Raw genomic sequence first — 13,770 nt, 5'->3', positions numbered from 1 at the left:
CAGCAGCACGTCCTCTCCCCACTACTTAGCTGTCTGTTCTCACAACACGTCTAGGAACAGAATGGCTTGGACACAACTGCGCCTAGGACCGAGTTCATTCAAGCTGCTGGACGAGGTAAAAGCTCTGGACAAGCGAAGGGGAGGGAGGGATGGGTGGACATACAATATGATCACTTTAATCTCATTTCTCTAAGAATCCTGGCTGAGAAAACAAAACAAAACAGAATCAAAAAGAACAGAACAGAACAGAACAGAACAAATGAAGCAAGCAGCTAGCTTGCTGGAGACATTGTCTGGGAAGCAGTGAAAACACTTGCAAACAAAAACACGTCAAAGGACTAACTCTTTGAGCTTAATTCTAATCCAACAGCATAACCTCAAAGTCCTGTTTCTGTTCGTAACAGGCTGGTCCAGTAACATGTCCCATTGGATGACTTTGCAGCATAGATGTCAGGAATGCAGCTTGGGATCCCCTCCTTCTACTCAGAGTTCACTTTGAAGGGATGAGCAAGTAATTCTTCCTGGGTTGACGGAAATCTAAAGTCTGTTTTCTAACACTCTTGCAGACGCTTCTCTGTCCATCAGCCTGTCCTGCCAACTCTGGTGTGAGTGTGAAGTTGTGGCAAGAGGGATTTCCCATTCCTATTTGACCTGATGGACACCAGCTTTCCTCGGAAATGGCTGATGTTGCTGAGGAGGCAGCAGTATCAAAGCCCTTGCTGATGAAGGTACAACCAGCTGGGGAGGCTTTGGCATTTCTGCACAACGCTGCTCCCTGACTGTCACTCCAGACTCAGATTCGGAAAGAAGCAAAGCAAGCTAGAGGAAAACTGGATGTCCTGGTAATTTTCTTTTTCTTTTATTTCTTCATTCTTCACTTGTAAGAAAATCTAAATCTTAACCCTTTGTTTGAAAACACGGCTTTACGGAAATGCTTATGGGTGTGCTCCTTCACCTTGTGTGGAACCTGCTTCACCTCGCTTCAGCTATAGGACACCTATGCTCCAATTTATGCTTCCCATGATAAAGCGGTGTTCTTTCGGTGTTCTTTTCTGTGATGCTTGCAGGCGAGGTTGAAAAGAGTTGTCAGTAGGATTCTTCGTTTCCTTTGCAGTATCCAAAGCTCCGTATTACCGTGGATCTTCTCCTCTGATCTGGAAAGCTTCACAGGCCAAAAGAGAATTGAGATGAAGAAGGAAATAGAGAATGCTGACCAATATTGCCAAGTACCACCCGTAAGTTTTGTGAAAGAATCCGGTGCATTTCTGTAGTGGTAGAAAGTTCATAAAATCATCGTCGTGCACTTGAAGGCAAGCAATGCTGTAAAAATGAAGAATGCAAGGCCCTGCTTAAGGACAATCTTCAGGCTGCTTCTAGATCAACAGCTTATTTGCTTCTTCCACAACCTCATCTCCGCTTGCTTAGAAGTTGTGAAGGTCGGAAGCACACTCCGTCTTTTTCATCCCCTCTGTGTATCTTTTCCCTGACAGCAACTTCTGTCTTGGCTCTTCACATCCAGCCAGAGCAGTTGCTTTGCCTCCGCAACCTGCAGGCTGACCTCTCGTGTGTACCTGTGCTGGACTGAGGGTAATGCTTGTAACGCACACAGATGCTGCATTCACTGTGACTTTTAGAAAAGAGAGCAAGAAGCTAACCTGCACAGCAGACTCTTAGGTTTCTGTATCTCTCTCTCTCTCTCTCTCTCTCTCTCTCTATCTGCATATATATTTCAGTACTTATTTACTTCTTTAAAGATACCTTAAATAGAATAGATACTTTAAGAAAGCTTACTTGTTCTTCCCCTTTCCTTGTTTTTAACGTTTGCTTTTCTAACCAATCCTTAATGTTACAACATGGGATTGATGCAGTACTCAGTCCTTAGAAGTTCTCAAAGCACATCAGTGATTTCTCTATTTCTCAACCTTTCCATCTTCATTGAGATCTCTCATCTGAATTTAGGTATGAGGTGAAGAAGAACACTGCAAGCAGCTGAAGCCGTATCAGACACATGCTTCTGCTAGGAAGTCATTCCGAGTGATTCCACGGTGTACTTTAGACAGGTTTGCTCTGGTCCTCTGGACTCAGCATCCCCAAGGGATATTTCAAAGCTCTCGGAAGGACCCGTCATTATCTCTGACACTGCAGCCTCCAGTAGGAAGGGGTAGATATTCCTTGCCCTTGTGCAAAGGAACTACTCAGTTAGCTGTTTCTAACCCAAATCTCGTTGTTGTCTTCTATTGACAGACACCACCCGGCTAGCCAAGCTAAACCACTGAAAATGGAAGGAGTGGGACATCTTGCAAAGCCTGCTGCTGCTTCTAAGCAGAAGTGCGCTGTAGGTGGGGACACAGCAAGAGGAAACGTCCAGGCCACGGTGGAACTGCAAGGCACCTGTCTGAGCCACACAACGAAGTCAGCGATTCCCAGTTGGAGACTGTTGCTCGACCAGTGACACAGCAGCTGGAGCGCTTCTGGTTGCTGCTGATGGGTTCCCGTGAATCAGCCAGGGACAGGAGCTATGAGAACGACTGAAGCGATTTGAAGTTACCCGAAAGAAAGAAGAGAGGAGAGAAGAAGACAAGAGGGGAGGGAAGGGGAGGGAATAAAAGGAAGGGAGGGCAGGGGAGGGGAGGGCAGGGGGAGGGTAGGACAGGATAGGATAGGATAGGATAGGATAGGATAGGATAGGATAGGATAGGATAGGATAGGATAGGGTAGGATAGGATAGGATAGGATAGGATAGGATAGGATAATATAGGGTAGGGTAGGGTAGGGTAGGGTAGGGTAGGGTAGGGTAGGGTAGGGTAGGGTAGGGTAGGGTAGGGTAGGGTAGCATAGCGTAGTGTAGCGTAGTGTAGCGTGTTAGAGGGGAGGGGAGCATAGGAGAGTATAGGGTAGTGTAGGGGATCGGAGTTTAGGGGAGTGTAGGGTAGGATACGGGAGGGGAGTGTAGGAGAGTGTAGGGGAGGGGGGCATAGGGTAATGTAGGGCAGTGTAGCGAACGGGAGTTTAGGGTAGGATAGGGGAGGGGAGTGTAGGAGTGTGTAGGGTAGTATAGGGGAGGGGAGTGTAGCAGAGTATAGGGACAGGGAGAATAGGGGAGGGGGTGTAGGGGAGGGGAGGAGACGGGAGGGGACGGGAGGGGATGGGGGGGAGTGGAGGGGAGGCAAAAGTGGGGAGAGGAGGCAAAAGAGGGTAGGATAGGGGAGGGGAGGGGAGGGGAGGGGAGGGGAGGGGAGGGGAGGGGAGTGGAGGGGAGGGGAGGGGAGGGGAGGAGAGGGGAGGGGAGGGGAGGGGAGGGGAGGGGAGGGGAGGGGAGGGGAGGGGAGGGGAGGGGAGGGGAGGGGAGGGGAGGGGAGGGGAGGGGAGGGGAGGGGAGGGGAGGGGAGGGGAGGGGAGGGGAGGGGAGGGGAGTGCTACCATAAATAAAATTGCCAAATACATGACACCTCCGAGTTGACTAGGGCTGAACTACTGAAAAAGAAAAGAAAATCTATAAATAAGAGTGAGAGATGGTGAATACCTAACCATCTCTTAAAAGCAGGATTTTAAGAGAATAAGTAATTGATAAATGGAGTTAAGATCGGAGGGAAAAAAGTCCACTGTTGCAATCAATAGAGTTAAGAAGTTTTTCAAGTACATTAGGAACAAAAATTAGAGTAATGACACAGATCTGATACGGGATGGGTATTGCTTCAGTGAGAAATGATGGAAAAAAACACAACACAACACGTGTATGTGTTGTTGGGTATTTGTAAAAAAACAAAAAAACAAAAAAAAAACAAACAGGTTAATGAAAACTGCATGCTCAATTAGATGATGTTTTTGTTGTCATTGGTAGGGAATTGTGGGCTTTACAACACAATATGTGTTATATATATATATTATATATGTTTTTTATATGTTTTATATATGTTTTAATAAAATAAGGAAATGATATTTTTTTTCTACGTTTGTGGTTTCCAAACTGTAGTTAATAAACATTAAACAAGATGCAATAGGATCTCGTTAACTCTTTTGTTTGAAAAAACAGTGGCCCTGATCGAGAGGTGCAAGTGAGAGGAGACAATATTCAGTATTTCTCTATGTTGTCATTTATTGGTGAAGATGAAAGTCTGCAATTCATGTTCATTACACTAGCATGACAACATGACCACAAGGGGGACTGTCTGGTAGTGAAAAGGAACTTCAGCATGGATTAAAAATCTTTGCCTTTCTTTATTCTGAACTGTTTTTCTTATGGCTGCTAGAGAGAGATTCTCTGCCTTAGGAATAAAACTGCCCAGGCTGTTCTGATAAACCTGTAGGGTTAAGGCACTTCTACCAAAACAGATTTCAAAAGGCAAGAAGTCAAAAAGCAACAATTCAGTAATCTGTGTACGCTTCTATATTAAGTTTTAAGATCACCTGGTTTATATTTAGTTCACACAAATTAACCAAACATAGCAGCATACAACCTAAGAAAAGCTTAAGAAATTTATTAGATGCACAGATAAAGTGCTGTAACAGAGAAACTTGTGTAAATCTATTCTAAAATAAATAAGGTACAGTTAAACCACCTTTGACTCGTTTTAACTCGGAAAGAAATAACCTAAGTTTTAATCATTTGAATTTTAGGGTCAAGGTGAAATATACCATAACTATAACAGTGGTTGTGATCTGTATCAACTATTTGAGGCTCCTGTTCCTCTTGAGGTCTCCCAGAAACAGGAAGGCTATTGCAAAATGTGTCCATTAGACATAGTTCCTTTTACAGAAACATTTTTGTAATAAAGTCTGGTTGCTCAAATACATGTTAAAATATTTAACAAGGAAACAATTTTCTCCTGATCCAGTCAATCTTTTAAACAAGACAATGTATTTTTCCTATGACGCAGCCCACAGGAGGGAACAGAAGTAAACATCCTCCTGAACTGAAGACTGTTTTGCTTGAAGAACTAAACTATTGCATTATTAGATGAGAGCAAGAAATATCCATTTGGGTTATCCCTTTCTCCAAACATGGTGCCCAGTGATACATGTATTTTTGCCTTAATCTCAAAGGCCCGTTTGTCTCCAGGTAAGGTACGTTAAAAAGAGATTCCCTTTAAGCATCTTATCACAAGATCTCTTACTGCCTTTCCATCCGGGGAAGCTTGTGTGTTAAACTGCCCTTGGAGTTTTGGATGCTACTAGATTTCTGTGCTCTGTTATCCATAATTTCAGGCACTTCGGGGCTAACATGGCTGTTTAAGTCAATGCAATAATATTACCAATATATTCAACACTCAGAAGAGTCACCACAGTTTCCTTCACACACTCAGGATTTCAAATTCTTCTTCCAATTCAAATAGCTTGTCAGTAGATTCAATGAGTTCTGTAAAAAAAGATAAAGAAAAAAATGCTTCTAAAGACATGCCTGATTTGGTTCACTTAAAAAAAAAAACTTTGAAAGACGCATTCCAGAAAAGTACTTTGTAAGAGTGAAAAAAAAAATCTGTGCTAGCAATTGTATGGCTTGTTTGGATACATGCCTGCTATATATTGCTTGACACTCACAAAGGATAGTTATTCTACCTGTGATTATTCTTTTATTTGCTAACGAGGAACATAACATTGCACAATTAGGCTTTTAATCGGTGCCTTACCTGCTCCTGTGGTTGTCACTTCTGGTTTTGTTGGAGGTATGAAAGGAGGCCAGTGTGGCGGGTGCTTCTGGACCAGCTCAAACACCCGTAGACTCTGCTGCTTTAGAATCTCCTGAGGACAGAATGCTTTCATTTTAAAAGCTGGCTCGGGGGACGCTTCAAACACAAAACGTGTCTGCTTAATTGAAAGTGTTTTTTAATTACGCATGTCCATCAGGAAAAAAAAGTCTTTATACAGACATACTGTGAAATCCAAGCACCATGGTCTCTGTAATACATCCCTAGTTAAAACACATCTGGAAGACAGATCTCTTGAACTGTACTACAAATTATCAGTCTTATCATCTTTTGATATCAGCTTTGATATCTGCAAACCTGTAATTTTGTTTACACGTAGCAAGCACACTAGGAATGTACAATATTTTCTGCTTTTTAAAAGAAAGTTGCTTGCATAGAACTCTCCTCAAGTTTTCTGTTGATCAATAGCACAAAAGACAGATCTATCAGCTCCTCCAAAGGGGGAAAAAAAAAAAAAAAAAACGCATCAGATTTTGAAGGACAGGTTTTGGTCAGGAAAAAAGGTGTTCCTGAAGCCAAACGCTATTCCTCTTCAAAGAGAAGTTACCTTCTGTCCTGTATTTCAGTTATTTACAAACTGTTTTCCTTAGATGATTTTTTTTTTTTTTAAATAAATGCCCTTAGAGGTTGATGGTACTTTACATTCAGACGTCTGGTGCTTAGCTTAACAGCTGCATGCAGAAACATCCTCAAGTCTGTTTCCTGTGGCAGCCAGCACCTTCTGTTCTCCCTAGATCAGCAGGAGCTAGAGGCCTGCAGCACTTACAGAATCAGATCTTTAAGATAGCAGGGACTAACAGTCATAATTAGAACACGCAATCTATTATGTCAAACAATAAAAAAGGATCAGGAAGCAAATCATTGTGTCACCCAGTAACACCTTCAAGTGTGGATGTTTACACCCATTTTCCAACTGGCAGGGTTTGTGGCTGGTAAAGTGCTGAACAATTTCCAATTAGCAATTCAGTAGTATTGCCTTACCCTGATGCTTTAATGCATTCTTCTCCATGGCTCATACAATTTGTATACAAAGGAAAATGCAAAGGAAAATTTTACAAAAAACAGACAATAAAAACCAGACTTTATAAAGAACAAATCGAGATGCTAAGTTCCCACTCTTACCTTTTGTACAAGACTACACCGGTTATCAAAATCACATTCTTCTTTGCAAAAGAAGCCCTTAGGGGAAAAAACAAACACACAGAGTTTTACCTTTGCAGATGGTAGGTATGTGGTACCAGCAGGTAAGGCGGTTTGACCTCTGATACAGTAATGCCCTGTACGATCAGTAGATATAAGACTCCAAATATGTGGCAGCTCTAGGGAGAGAACCCACGGGGAGAACAAGGCCCTGCAAACCCCTAACGAAATAGTCAAGCAAAAAATAGCAGCAGCTCCTGTGTGCTCCTCCATGGAGCGCCACCCAGTTCCTACAGTCCAGGTATCAGCAGAAGCTGAAAACTTGTAGATGATGGACCACCTAAGGAACATTTCCATTCTGGTATCTATACTGAAAATATTTGCTCTTCATTATGATTTTGTCTGTCTCGTTGCATCATGCCACATTTTGCACAGTTACGTAGTTAAGTATTAAAACAAAACAAAACAAAAAAACTTTCTAAAAAGCAGCAGTATTAAAAAACAGGTATGTGAATGAATGACAGATACCGGTATCTTTACAGATTGTTTAAAGCTTTAGAAACACATCCCACTGGTGACAAGTGCCAATCACCCAATCACAGGATACTGGCATGGGATCAGATCCAATTTTTTCAAATACCACAGTACCCCCATGACATTTTGGGTGAATTACAAATAATACATTTGTATTTGTAATTTGGGGTGAAATACAATAATTCCACTTAAACATTTTCAACTTATGATAGAAAGTAAGTTTAAGTAACTTGTCTAGAGGTGACCAAACATAAAGTAGTGATAGAATAAAACACGTAAACCTGTTTCAGTTCCTTGCTCTGACCATTATAATGCCTCTTGAAAGAAGTAAAAGCTGCTCAGTAAAGAAAACAAAGCGAGCTCCCTACAGTACAGACAGCTCCCCACTTGCCCTAAGATTCTCCATGTAGTTATGTACAAACTACTATGTGTTGATCACAGAAGACAGCTTTGTGATCTTGGTTCTGTTCAAGGAGATGCATTGCTGCCCTTACCAATGTAGAGAGACATTACTTTGAGATAAAGTACATGCATTCAAGATTTCCTGACACTTACTAAAGCTACTGAAGGGTCCAAATTCATGATCTTCATTCTATGTGGGGCTTCCTGGCAGTGGAAACTCTCATCGTCAACCGTGCCATTTTCTTCTGAATCTACAAAGCTTTGAGTGGTGTGAGGGTCCAGATAGATCAGCTCATTGCCTGGATGGGTAAAAGCCGTATGTTAAAAATAAGCAAGTGACATTAATAAGCACTTGGTCCAGAACTGTAAAATAGAAATTAGATTGCCATCGCAGTCAGTATAATCTAGACTTTCCAGCTAGGGATTCTTTAAGAGAATCGGAAGGTTTAGACACAGCGTTTCCCACAGGGTATTTAGTATAACTTCCTATTGTCACCTATTACTGTAATTTTTTGGTTGGTTATGTTCTATCTTTGTCACATACTTTTATTTTTCCATGTGAGATCCAGTACTTTTTTTTTTTTTTTTTTAAATCTCAAGTGTTGTAAACACTAACATTTGACAGATTAAAAGGTACAGGATGTTCACAGATGCAATCTGTAATCCCATTAGGCATTCATTCAGAAATTGGAACAAAAAAGCCTAACTAAAACAGGTTAGGTTTTACAAAAGGACAAAATAGGGTTGCAAAATTTTGGCCCAAAGTGGGGTGAAATCTGAAGGAATGCATTTTAAATTAATTAGAGCAATACTTAATAACAGAAGGTATGCAAAAGGTGAAAAAGATACTGCTATCAGAAACAGTTTTGAAATACAAGAAAATAAAAGTGACATTTGACCAATACACTTGTCAAATGCTAGCAGCTATTCTCAGTATGTTGCTCTTGTTGATGTCATCACTTATTTTTACACCTAGCTTTGCTGTTAACTTTCTGCTCCTGTTAAGGATCATCTCATACTGTTTCTAAACTCTTTTAGATATGCTTCTTCATTTATTTTATTCTATTCTCATCTTTCTTTACTTCTAGAGGTTCACGCTTAGACCCCTTACTATTTCCCCTTCAAAAAATGTTCTCTTTTGATCATCTGCACATTTGGAATAAGTTTCTTTTTTCCTTACCTAAAAATCCTATGAAATAAAAGGCATTATTTGGTTTCCCTCCTAATGCTCCCAAAGACTGTGGCATCTTAAAGCATTCCTAGGAGTTCAAAAGGAATAAAGGAAATTGTCATTCATTTCTTTACTGACATCACACATACCCAAACTTATTTGACAGTAACGAGCAATGAACTGAAAGAAAACCTTACTTTAAATGCATCAATATATACGGGATTTATGTGATTTATCCCTAGTCGTAGAGGTATAATAAGCAAGAGGGCTTTCCAGCCTGTGCAGAGTCCTCCTGCCTTCTTGCTTCGGCCAAGAGCACTTCTGTGCAAATGTGCACTGCTGTGGGACGCGCTGCTGCTCTGAGGAGGGGACCAGCACATTTTTTCTGCGGGAATAAAACTAGAAATCAGTCAACGCACAGAGGAACACAAAGCAGATCTTCCTCTCAGTAGTGAATTAAGCTAGTTTGCCAGGGATCTTTATAGGGCACCCAAGACAAAACGAGCCGGGCATGGCAATTACAGCTATTTAGTAGAAGTAATTCTAGCAGACAGTATGTGCTGGCACGTCCAAGTGAGACGTTAGATCAATGATTGGGGGATGACAATTTAAGACTGCAGTGACATGTCCTATTAATGTTATTAATAGTGTCAAGCTTTGCCTATAAAACGCCAGAGAAATGAAATGGCAGCAATGATGACAGTAGAAATTCTTCAAGGAGCTCTTCACATCCAGTGATGTGAGCACGAAGTTGGCATCAGGGATCAAAAAAACACAACTGAGTTTGTATGTCCTTCTTCCCTCTTCTTACCCTTGCAAGACAAACCCATGCCCCCCCAAGTATTTGTTCATGTTTACATACATGCTGGCAAATGGAGACAAATCAGAAACTGTTACCAGAAAACTGATGAGGTGTCACTTAGTGATGTCTTCAATGACCACTGTATTGCCCATAGATACATAAACTGCTAATGAATTCCATTCATCAAATAAAGCAAGCTTCCTAGAAAACATTAAGGTACTAATTAATATAAACTAGTTGGATCAAAAGGGTAGCTTTACACTCAGAACCATTTGATTTATTTTTTTTTTTTTCTTAAGAAAAAACATCCTTTCTGCATTTTTTAAAGTCTCCATGTAAGAAAAAGAAAACTTTAAACATTAAATGTTTAATATCTTTAGAAAAATAGGTACTGAGTGGTACCAGGAAAAACATATGCGCTGCACCATGTGCAAACTGTTTTGTCTTACTGCTAAGTGCAGTGACAGTAACAGTTCAACTACATCAAGTTTATTACTTTTTATTGCACTCGACAGTCTCTGCACTGGGTTCTTGCCCAATTGTGTCTTTTCTCATCTGGAAAAGAAAAAAATTCCTATGCCAGTTTTGCAGATTACTTTTTGCTTAAGAAATTCCACTGAATTCAGTGGAATTACTTCTGCCTGAGCCTGCGTGCACAGCAGAAATGGGGCGTTAAAAGCTAAATCAGCTAAGGGTTTGGGGCACCAAAACTTCAGTGGGAGACAGCAGCACACAGTTTTATGTCCACTTCTGCAAAATCCAAACCTTTGGGGAAGGGAGCTACACTCTTAAGCTGCACTGGCAGAATTAGCTGTTTCAAATAAGCCAGAAAGAAATGGGGGTGAGCGTTTCACCATGAAAAACTTGGCCATGAAAGATCTGGAGTCCAGGGCATGCTTCAGCTCCCCTCCCTCTTCAGATCATGTGCCTGTTCCAGGGTGTCAAAGACTTGCTGCTGAGCTCGCAGGACCTGTAGCCTAGCCCCTGCCTGAGGTAAGACACCTCCACGTACCCCTGGAGAACTGAGCAGCCTCAGTTCCTTTCAGTGTGGCTCCCAGACTATGAGGAGCTGCCCATCTTTATCCAGTAGCCTTGCTGGCAGAACTGCTGCTCAGAAAGGGAGGAATTGCAGCTCAGTTCCCTCCTCAGCCGAGATGGCTTCTCTCTGATGTTTCACACCACCACTCCGACCTACACGGTGGCACTCTCGACCTGCCAGAGCTGTGCCACTGTGCAGAAAGGAATATACATCTGTGGTGTGACTGGTGAGGGCATGCAGACGGCGTAGCAGGAGACTTTCCTGCAGTTTCTTCTCCTCAGGCTCTTCCTTTATTAAAATTTAGAGGTCACCCATTCCCAACTCAGTACCTGCACACCGAGCTGTGGCATGACATTCCATGCTGCACTTGTAAATAGATGGCAAGTACATTCCTGACTGTGGGACAGGGGGAGATGCAGCCTTCAAAACTCTGCCTGGGCCTTCTCTTGGCTGCCCCAGGGGAGTACGTTCTGAATGAGACTGGTATGATCTCACTTTCTTTAGTACTTGAGCAACTGTATTTGGTCCAAACCATTCTCCAATTGACTTCCCCTCTCCAACACCCACCTGTGCTGTTTTCACAGTGAAAAAAAGACACACGTACACAAAATCAAAGAAAAATGAGACCATAAAGAATGTGGGAACAATATACAGTAAATACTGTGACTGTCAAACATTCTAGAGTAACTGCAATCTGTATTTAGCAATAACAATTATTTTCTCAATCTATGCTCTTTTCAAAACTTAGGGAGTGCCAGTTTCTTTAATAAACAAAAGGCTTCTAAACTACAATGAGAATTACAAGTTAACAAATGTTAGTGCCCTTTATTACAAATTACAGCAATAAGCTACAAGACTGTCTATTCTAACATTACTGACTCTGGTACCCAAGGCTTACAGAGTTTATCAAGAGCTACATTCTAGTACATGGCTTTATTTAGGTCTCAGGGAATGTTTCTGTACTACTAGTCTTTGCGCCCATCTGCATACCTTTTTATTTTTGTATAAGCATACACCTTGTCTTCACATCCACTTTTTAAAATTATGAATTAACATACTGCAAATTAGTGATTCAACACAGTAGAAATTTCAGTGGAAAAAACCTGAAAGTTTATGTTTGTTCTTACCCATCTGGTGGATTGAATAACAGCAAGCCTTCCTGTCGAGAAAGCATCGTAGGATTCTGTGATATTCTTCTGGTTGTTTTTTGTGTTTTTCCCATTGCCAATCTGAAAGGAAAAATTGATATAGAATAAAAAATGGTGACGTTTTCATTACACTGATCAAATGTCTAGACAGCAGAAAGCTTTATAATGAGATGTTAAAAGACATTTCAATTCATCTCGAATATTTACATTTTGTGTAGAGCTCCTAGAATTCCAAGCTTGTTATTTATCATCAAGCTGCCCTTTATCATCATAGGCTAGATTGTAAAAACAGGGAAAATAAAACAAAACAAAAACATCAACTGCAAACATATTCTGACGGATCATGCTGCGTGTTGATAGCCATTCCAGTATCTCTGAGCTTCCAAGATTATTTAAAAGTACAGGCTGTGTTTAGACCTTGTTGGATTTCTAAGCACCCATTAAATAACAACATAAGATCCATACAGAAAGTCCAAACACTCCACTGACAGCATCCTGGGATGTGACATGCATGCTTAAGAGCTTGCACCAGGGGGGTTTGGACCTCGTGCTGCTGACAAGTGAGGAGTGAAGAGAAGGGTAAGAGCACTGTCCCACGGTGGCAGGTTTTCCCTTGGCCTCAACTTGGGTGTTACACTAAAAGGTTTATAAAATAATGGCGACAGGATTCCCCATTTGTTCTCCTTCTATGCCTATTTCTCTGCTTCAGGCTGGGATGATTTCACCCAGCTGAATATGAATTGATTCATTAGGAACTGTTACCAGGGCATCAAAGAAAGTCTCACTAATAAATTCAGGGTTTGTGCTTTTAATGGAGTACTTACGAAGAAGCGTCTGCAGACAATACCGAAGTTCCCTCAGGACCAGCACTCACCTCTCCCGAAGTGTCTGCAGATCAGTGCTTGGGCCAGCATCATCTGCCCGCATCGCAGCATACATCCCCAGCCAGCGTCCGACGAAGGACCCGTGCCTCCTGTTAGGAAAGTTCAGCACAATCAGTGCAGGCTTTCAACTGGGTGCAGCACCACAGAGGACATTTCAGAGTGCTAGAAAACAGATAGGGCTGCTGAAGCCTCCATGAACTGTCCTACAGATAAAAGGCACACAGCAAGACTTTGGTTCCATGCTGTTGGTCTAATTCTAATCTCTGCATTGCACAAATAAACAAAATTCATTTATTCCTTGTGGAGCTGACTTACTCTTTTCATTCTTCAAGCAGCATTCACAAACCATTTACTGCATGCTATACAACATGATCACCTGTTTACATACAGACATAAATAAACACTGATTTTAATAATCTTCATGTTTGCATAAACAGTTAAAATGATGCTCAAAATGCGCTGATACTCTAGAAATATTTTCCCAGCCTACGATGCCATCACTTATCTTGCTATTTAATTTAGAACAATGCAGCAAATCTGCAGTATACTCACCACTAAGCAAAAACTTTCTTCTATACGTAAACCACACGTAAACCACAGTAAACCACGCGTGAACACACCTTGGCTTATTGTCTGACTTTGGCTTATGGTGCGTCTGTTGCTGTGTCCAGCACAGTGCAGCCCCTAAATTGCTACCAAAACTTTGCCACAAACCTCAATCCCCCTGTTAAAAGAGACCCTCTTGTTTGTTGCCCTTCTTTCGACACTCTCTAACAGGTTTATGTCTTTTTCTTATACTGTGGAGCCCAAAACTGCACTCAGTACTCAGTACATGGAATACCAACAGAGACTGCCTGGCATTTTCTCTTCTCTGCAGAAGCTCTGTTGCTAACACTGTCCAGAAATCACCACTGTCACAGACAGTAGTAGCATTCCCTCCTCCCA

At 41.5% G+C, this 13,770-nt stretch overlaps 1 long non-coding RNA gene across 1 annotated transcript in view; it reads right to left on the bottom strand.

Annotated features, from left to right (window-relative positions):
• The window catches only part of LOC140003227 (uncharacterized), a 40,112-nt gene extending 28,094 nt beyond the window's left edge, over positions 1–12,018 (bottom strand). Inside the window, exons 1-2 of the long non-coding RNA XR_011811496.1 lie at positions 11,921–12,018; positions 11,289–11,365 (exon numbers count right to left, since the gene is read on the bottom strand). This is a non-coding gene — a long non-coding RNA (uncharacterized lncRNA). The remainder of the gene's footprint in view (positions 1–11,288; positions 11,366–11,920) is intronic.
• Between the last annotated feature and the right edge of the window lie 1,752 nt (positions 12,019–13,770).

The sequence above is a fragment of the Anas platyrhynchos genome, chromosome 9 (genome assembly GCF_047663525.1).
Source record: "Anas platyrhynchos isolate ZD024472 breed Pekin duck chromosome 9, IASCAAS_PekinDuck_T2T, whole genome shotgun sequence".
Lineage (NCBI taxonomy): Eukaryota > Metazoa > Chordata > Aves > Anseriformes > Anatidae > Anas > Anas platyrhynchos.
Note: the sequence above shows the minus strand (reverse complement) of the source record. Positions and strands in the feature narration are given on the sequence as shown.